Below are 9,070 nucleotides of genomic sequence, written 5' to 3' on the forward strand. Positions count from 1 at the left end.
TGTTGGGCGGTGTCCGACCGATTATAGTGGGCCGGTCTGGGCCAAACAAATAAATGGACCTCCCTAATTTCTAAACCCTGGCTACGGCCCTGATGATAAGAAATATAAGAGTAAAAGGTAAAGAACAAGGTAAAATATGAACAAAATAATAAAGGTGAGTTTCTGGTCAGCTGGACAGGTGAGACATATGTTACTCTATCAATAATAACACCACAATGCACATATTACTGTAGATTATTGTAGATTAAAATGTATTGTCATCATACAGCGCAAGTATCACTCTTAAAAAAAATTTATTTTTACGGGACTTTCAATGTATTATTTTACAGATTACTTTTGTTTTTCTACTTTAAGTGTAAATGCCATAAAAATACAGGAAATGCCATAAAAATACAGTAAATAACCTTTAATACAAATATTAACCATTAAATAAAGGTTGTAATCTGTAAATTGATTTAATAAGAAATTATCTTTTTTTTACAGGATTATTCCATTGCTTAATTGTCTTGAATGTTAAATTACATGTAAAACACCTAGAATATACATCATTTTACTGTATGTGAAAATAAGGCAACTTTCTGTTTTTTTGCTGTTAAACTTTAAATGTAATGTTAAATAATGTTAAAAAAGAGAATAATATAATTAAAAAACAGTAAAAACCTTCAGTTATTCTACAGGTAATTCTTTTTAAATACATGTATTTGCTTAATTGTGTTGAATGTTAAATTACATTGAATTGTATGTAAAACACATAAGATACTCATCATTTTACTGAATGTGAAAATAAGGCAACTTTCAGTATTTAAAAAAAATACGATCAAACTCCTTCAATAAAGTGACAGAACTTAAAGTTCAGCAGTGAAACACTGTTATTTCACAGGTTTTTCCTACATTTATGATGAAACACCTTCAATTAAGTGACATAACTAAAAGTTCAGCAGTGAAACACTGTTATTTTACAAGGTTTCCCATAATTATTACAATCAAACTCTGTCAATAAAGTGACAGAACTTAAAGTTCAGCAGTGAAACACTGTTTTTTCACAGGTTTCCCCATTATTATTACAATCAAACCTGTGAGGTTTTTGTCCGTTGCTCACCTACTCGCTCTGTTCCTTTAAGCCTACTCGCTCTGTTCCTTTTGTTTTCTGTTAATCAATTGCATTCTCCTATTCACACGCTTCTTCCTGTAGACGCCGTTTGATTGGTGCTTCCCCAACCACACGCTTGTCAATCTCATCCCGCAGCTGTCACAGCTTGTCATTAAGCATTCCTTTGATTATATATACCCCGATTCCCCATCAAGTGTTGTTGGATCGTTTTGATATATTATCAGCATTTGCCGTTCCTTCCTTGCCTGCTGTTTTCCCTGTGCTTTGCCTCCCAGGACATTCAAGAAGTATTCCGCTTGGACAACCCGTTCCCCGTAGCGACGCGCTCGCCCTGTTTGATCCTGCTCTCTTTACGCACAGCGCCTGGGTGAGTTTTTCAAGACTGTCTTTTGACCCTATCGTTTTTCGTGTGTGTTAAACACTGAAGAGATCCTGCTTTTTGTTCAGACTGTCACTCACCCTGTGCCTGCTTTTTGGATTGTTCATTTGGGATAATATTTGCTTGAACTTTGCTCACTGTGTGTATTCACACCGAAGATATTATCACCTGGATTATTATTGGGACATCGCTCACTGTGTGTATTCACACCGAAGATATTATCACTTGGATTATTATTGGGACATCGCTCACTGTGTGTATTTGCACCGAAGATTCTATCACGTGGATTGTTGTTGGGACATTGCTCACAGTGTGTATTTACACCGAAGATTCAGTCACTTGGATTATCTGTTTTGGGACAAGTCACTTCTCCTGTCACCTGCTCTGTTCCCAACTGTACTCTGAGCTAACCCGCTCTCTCTCTCCCTCTCTGTCCCGTTACCACCTCGGAGAGCTGCCGAGAGGATTCTGCAGAGCGGCTCTGACGTCACTGTCAGATTCCTCAGACGAACCTAAGAAACGACGTAAACTCCATGATCAAAACTGCAAAAAAGAATTTCATCAATGACAAAACTGAGGAAAACAAAAACAAACCACGTGAACTTTGGAAATTACTCAATAATCAACTAGGATGCAGTAAAAAACTTAAAACCAGATTTTCAAACATAAACATAAAAACGGACAACACGCTCATCACAGACAAGCTGGATGTAGCCAATTACTTAAACATTTTCTTCACAAACATAGCCACAACACTGGTAAACAAACTACCCTCCCACTCAGGGCTTTATGGGGTAGAACACATAGTAGCATACTACAAAAACCTAGGGGTCCGCAAGGACGACTTCAAGCTGGAAATGGTAACAACAGATGAGGTACTCAATAAACTGAGCGCCCTCCAACCTAACAAGGCCACTGGCCATGACAACATCCCCTCCAAATTCCTCAGAGACTCAGCAGCCGCCATCACCCCAATCATCACACACATAATAAACCTCTCCATAAAACAGGGACACGTCCCCAAGGACTTCAAAATTGCGAGGGTGACCCCTCGCACAAAAAGGGCAGCAAATTAGACCCAGGCAACTACCGCCCTGTTTCTATTCTCACCTCCATCTCGAAAGTCATGGAAAAAATAGTCTACGAACAGGTCGAAAAGTACCTAGCGGAAAAAAATCTAATCTACGAATTCCAATCTGGCTTCAGAACATCCCACTCCACTGACACATGCCTTCTCTATTTGAATGACCACATCAAACAAGAGGTGGACGCAGGCAAATACTGCGGCATGGTCATGCTGGACCTACAAAAGGCCTTTGACACGGTCAATCACTCCATTCTGATTGACAAGCTAAAAGCAATTGGTTTTGATAGTCTATCAGTGAGCTGGATGCAATCCTACCTTGAGGGGAGGGAACAGATGGTGGAGGTAAACGGTACCCTATCCCCCCCCCTCACAGTGAGCTGTGGTGTTCCACAAGGAAGCATACTAGGACCGCTACTGTTCCTAATTTATGCAAATGACATGTCGTCAGCTTGTGACTGCAACTTGTTCCTGTTTGCGGACGACTCAGCCCTGCTGGTCTCTGACAAGAACAAGTTACAGGTTGAAAAAACCCTCAGCTCGGAACTAGGCAGAATCTGCATATGGCTCGCTGATAACAAACTATCATTACACATGGGCAAAACAGAGTCCATTCTCTTCGGTTCAAATAACAAACTCAGCAAGACCGACGGCTTCTCAGTTACAGTGGGTGACAATATTGTCACAAGGAAATATGAAATTACCTACCTGGGTTCCATCCTAGAGGCTAATCTCTCCTGTGACAAAATGGCATCCAATGTAATAAAAAAAGTCAACCAACGAACTCGATTCTTGTACCGGATCTCCTCTCTGGTAAACAAGAATACCCTGAAGACTCTGGCAGGAGCACTCATTCAGGGGTACTACGACTATGCTTGCACCTCATGGTACCAAAGCACCTCAAAGGCGCTAAAAACAAAATTACAAACATCTCAAAACAAACTGGTCAGACTACTGCTTGACCTTACTCCTAGAACCCACCTCACCCCTGCCCACTTTGACAACCTAGGATGGCTTAGAGTAGACGACAGAGTACAGCAACTTGCAATGGGCCTGGTCTACAAGATACACTACACGACCAAGGTACCCATGTACATGTCAAAATACTTCCCAAAGGTCAGTGAATACCACGATCACAACACCAGAGGGAGCTCCACAAATCATGTTAAACCCAGATTCGGCTCAAATAAGGGACTAAACACGTTTCGCAATTATGCCACATCAATGTGGAACGCCCTACCCAAAGCTGTAAAGGAATGTGGATCACTACCCACTTTCAAAACCTCTCTCAAGGGACACCTACGGGAGACTGCAATTCAACACTGGCCCCTGTAAATATCCTAACCCAACCCCCTCCAATGTACAGTCATTTACCTAGTATGGTTTTGTCAATAGTCCAATGTACAATTTTGTTTGTTTGTACAGTGTCTCCTCCCCCCCCCCCTCAATGTACAGTGTTACTTGTTTATACAGTGTGCCCCCCCCCCCCCAACCACCTCCAATGTAAATTACCCAGTATGGTTGTCAATATCCCAATGTACCCAACCCCCCCCACCCAACCTCCTCCAATGTACAGTTTCTACGTCAAATGTATATACTCCCTTTTCTTGACTCCTTCTGTATCACAAACAGTACTGTATTTGCAAATCTGGTATGTCATAAATGTATAGATGTAGCAGTACTGACTATCTGTATGTCATGTATGTCATATATGTCCTGATGAATTGAAAATGGGGGACCCTGATGTAAACAAGACGAAAGTCTTTCTCTGGTCTGCATCCCCTTAACAATTGTGTGTATTGAGCTGTACTGTACTGTACCCATTCTGCAATCTGTTAATAAAGTTTTCAATCAATTCAATCAATCAAACCTTCCCGGGAGAAGCTGCAGAGCAGCAACATTCTTCTATGCTTGTATCCCAGTCCTTGTTTGTTCTCAACCAAGTTATTGCTGCTATTTTGTGAAATAAAACAAGCCCTAGTTTTTGGCAACTCTGAAACAACTCTCTTTGTGTCGTTAGCGTTTGGGGTCGGTGTCAAACCATAACATTACGATCCAACCAATATGACGACCCCAGCCGACACAGAGAGAGTCAGAACAGCACTAGCTAATCAGATCGAGTTGACCAAGGATCACAGTCACCAACTAGAGAGGGCTGCGGCTGCGGTGCATGATCTCAGGGAACAGGTCCAGCCTATTCAAGGGTCCCTGGCCGCTCTGGCAGGACAACAGTCAAGTATACTCCTTCATCTTCACACGCTGAGCGACACCGTTAACGCTTTAATTGTACCCCCACTTCCTTCAGGAGCATCCCCCGCAGCCCCAGCAGGCCCCACGCTTCCCGATCCCGCACCTCGGGAACCTCGTCTCTCCGTCCCACGGCTGTTCGACGGCAATCCCGAGGAGTGTGCCACATTCATCATGCAATGTGAGTTGGTTTTCCGTCATCAACCCAGTCGATTCACTTCTAGAGGAGCCCAAGTGGCCTATATGACAAACTTGCTCTCAGGCCGGGCTGCCCAGTGGGTCACTTCCTCCTGGGCAATGGATGCAGATTTTTGTTTCTCCTATCCAGACTTCGTGGCTGAGCTCCGCAGGGTGTTCCACCATCCAGCCCGTGGTCTGGATCCTGGAGCCCGGTTGGGTACCTTCCGACAGGGGAGCGGCGGGGTAACAGACTACGTCCTGGAGTTTCGACTGGCGGCGGTGGAGAGTGGTTGGAACGACCCAGCACTTCGCCTAACCTTCATGAGGGGGCTCAGTGACGCAGTCAGGGACCAGCTCGCGACCCGGGAGGAGCCTGACTCCCTCGAGGACCTGTTCAGCCTCGCCATCCGCATCGACGGACGCCTCCAGGAGAGAAGGCGTGAGAGGACCCGACAGGTACCTCCTGAGGGACTCCGGACCCCCCGTACTCATGACGTTACTGCTGGTCGCCCTGCCCTCAACACGCCTGGTGGTAGCTTACCCTCCCGTTCGGTTCGCGAGGAGGAACCCATGCAGCTGGGACGCTCTCATCTGAGCCAGGCTGAACGTGAGGCGAGGTTCAGGTCCGGTCTCTGCCTCTACTGCGGTCGGGAGGGACACCGAATCGCCAACTGCCCCACCCGGCCAAAAGACCAGGCTCGCCGAGACCCCGGGAAATCCTGGTGAGCCGTTTTTCCCATTCCCAGAGCCGCGCACCACCTGGCCATCTGATGAGCGTCACCCTGGCCTGGGCGGACCAACGGGCCACGGTGGAGGCACTCATCGACTCTGGGGCAGACGAGAGTTTCCTCGACTTCGAGTTTGCTACCCGGGCCAACATTCCACTTGAGGACCTAGTGAGGCCTTTGGAGATCTTCGCATTGGACCAACACCGCCTGGCCGACATCTCTCAACGCACCTGCCCAGTCGTGCTGACCATCGCTGGGAACCACGTTGAGAGAATCCAGTTCCTTATCACCCGATCCCCTCTTGTCCCGGTGGTCCTGGGTAGGCCCTGGCTCGCGCTGCACAAGCCCCACATCGCCTGGTCCTCCGGTACCATCAAGGGCTGGAGCTCCTCCTGTCACGCCCAGTGTCTACAGGCGGCGTCCTGTCCCCCGCCCCGGAGGCCCGCTGGTGAGTCGCCTCCGGACTCTTCATCCATACCTCCCGAGTACCACGACCTCTTGGAGGTTTTCAGTAAGTCCAGGGCTCAGGCCCTTCCACCCCACCGCCCTTACGACTGCGCCATCGACCTCCGCCAAGGGGCTCCCCTTCCCGGCAGCCGCCTCTACAGTCTGACCGTTCCGGAGAAGAAGGCGATGGATCAGTACATCTCTGAGTCCTTGGAAGCAGGACTCATTCGGCCTTCCTCCTGGTGGCGGCCTGTTTCTTCTTTGTTGGGAAGAAGGACGGGGACCTTCGACCCTGCATCGACTTTCGCCAGCTCAACGAGATCACCATCAAGAACAAGTACCCTCTTCCTCTCATGAACTCCACCTTCGAGCCTCTCACCCAGGCTACCGTCTTTACCAAGCTGGACCTCCGGAGTGCCTACCATCTTGTCCGTATCCGTGAGGGCGATGAATGGAAGACCGCCTTCAAGACCCCCAGGGGCCACTACGAGTACCTGGTGATGCCGTTCGGCCTCACCAACGCCCCGGCGGTATTCCAGGCACTCATGAACGACGTCCTTCGTGACATGCTGGAGGTGTTTGTGGTGGTGTACCTGGACGACATCCTCATCTTCTCCAAGACCCTCGAGGAGCACATCCAGCATGTCCGCCGTGTGCTGGAGCGCCTCCTCCACAATCGGCTCTTCGTCAAGGCAGAGAAGTGCCGTTTCCACTCCGACTCCGTCGACTACCTGGGCTTCATCGTTGAGAAGGGCTTGACCCGAGCGGATCCTCGCAAGATCCAAGCTGTGGAGGAATGGCCTGAACCCACCACTCGGAAGGAGTTACAGAGTTTCCTCGGGTTCGCCAACTTCTACCGAAGGTTCATCCGGAACTACAGTCAAGTGGCGGAGCCACTTACCAGACTGACCTCTCCCGCTCTGCCGTTCGACTGGTCCCCAGCGGCATGTGCTGCGTTCCGCTCCCTCAAGAAGAGGTTCACTTCCGCCCCGATCTTGCTCCACCCTGACCCCAAGAGACAGTTCATCGTTGAGGTGGACGCCTCGGATACTGGACTGGGGGCTGTCTTATCCCAGCGTTCGGCAACGGACCAGAAGGTACATCCTTGCGCCTTCTACTCGCGTCGGTTCCTCCCTGCCGAGAGGAACTACGACACCGGCAATCGGGAGCTGCTGGCGGTCGTGGCTGCTTTGGAGGAGTGGCGTCATTGGCTTGAGGGGGCCGAGGAGCCATTTACCATCTGGACGGACCACAAGAACCTGACGTTCATCCGCGCTACCAAGCGCCTCAACGGTCGGCAGGCGAGATGGGCCAGCTTCCTCAGTCGGTTCGACTTCTCGCTGACTTTTCGTCCTGGTTCCCGCAACACGAAGGCCGACTCCCTGTCCCGGTTACACTCCAAGGGGGCTCCACCCTCTGAGGACCCGACTCCCATCCTCCCGGAGGCCAGGGTGGTTGGAGCCATCACCTTGGGCATCGAGGGGGTGGTTAGACGTGCCCTACGCTTCCAGCGTGCTCCAAGCAACGTTCCGATTCATCGTCTCTTCGTCCCCGACTCTGTCCGGTCCCGGGTGCTGCTGTGGGGCCATACCAGCCGGTTCGCCTGCCACCCGGGCGTTCATTGCACGTTCTCCTTCCTGGCTCGTCGTTTCTGGTGGCCCACCATGCGGAACGACGTCAAGGAGTTCGTATTGGCCTGCGCGGTCTGTGCCCGCAGCAAGGCCTCGCACCAGGCACCCTCCGGGCTATTACAGCCACTTCCCGTTCCGAGCCGTCCTTGGTCACATGTGGCGCTAGACTTCGTCACAGGTCTTCCCTCCTCCCAGGGGAACACTTGCCTTCTGACCGTGGTGGATCGATTCAGCAAGGGGGTTCACCTCGTGGCCCTTTCCAAGCTTCCCTCGGCGGCCGAGACGGCGGACCTCCTGACTCACCACGTGTTCCGCCTTCATGGTTTAGCCCAGGACATCGTCTCTGACCGGGGGCCCCAGTTCACCTCCCAGGTATGGCGGGCTTTTTGCAAGGGATTGGGGGCGACGGTCAGTCTTTCCTCTGGTTATCATCCCCAGACTAACGGACAAATGGAGAGGATGAACCAGAGCGTGGAGTCTGCTCTTCGGTGTGTGGCAGCCGAGAGACCAGCTTCCTGGAGCCGTTTCCTTCCCTGGGTCAAGTACTCCATCAATTCCATGGTCAGTTCCGCCACTGGCCTCTCACCATTTGAGGTTTCCCTGGGCTACCAACCGCCTCTTTTCCCCGCACAGGAGACGGAGGTGGCAGTTCCCTACGTGCAGGTCCACTTCGACCGCTGCCGACGGGTCTGGGAGATCACCTGGACCGCGCTGCTCCGGACATCTGAGCGCGCCTGTCGTGGGGCCGACCGGCGCCGGGTTCCTGCGCCGACTTACCACCCTGGGCAGAGGGTGTGGCTTTCCGCGAAGGACCTCCCGCTTCGGTCCTCGGCCAAGAAGCTTAACCCCCGTTTCGTCTGACCTTTCGAGGTTCTGAAGGTACTCAGTCCGGCGGCTCTGCGTCTGAAACTTCCTGCGTCCATGCACATTCACCCCGTTTTCCATGTCTCCCGGGTTAAGCCTGTCTCCCTCAGTCCCCTGATGCCTCCAGCTCCTGATCCTCCGCCTCCCGAGATGGTGGATGGTCACCCCCAGTGGCAGGTCCGCCGGTTGATGGGCGTTCGGCGGCGGGGTCGGGGGTTCCAGTACCTGGTGGACTGGGAGGGTTACGGCCCGGAAGAGCGGAGCTGGGTCTCCCGACAGCTCATCGTGGATCCCGGCTTGATCACGGACTTCCATCGTGCCCATCCTGACGAGCCGGGTCGGCCTGGTCGCCGGGTGGCTCCCGTGGAGGGGGGGGTACTGTGAGGTTTTTGTCCGTTG

Source organism: Notolepis coatsorum (assembly GCF_963971535.1).
Source record: "Notolepis coatsorum genome assembly, chromosome: 15".
Classification (NCBI taxonomy): Eukaryota; Metazoa; Chordata; class Actinopteri; order Aulopiformes; family Paralepididae; genus Notolepis; species Notolepis coatsorum.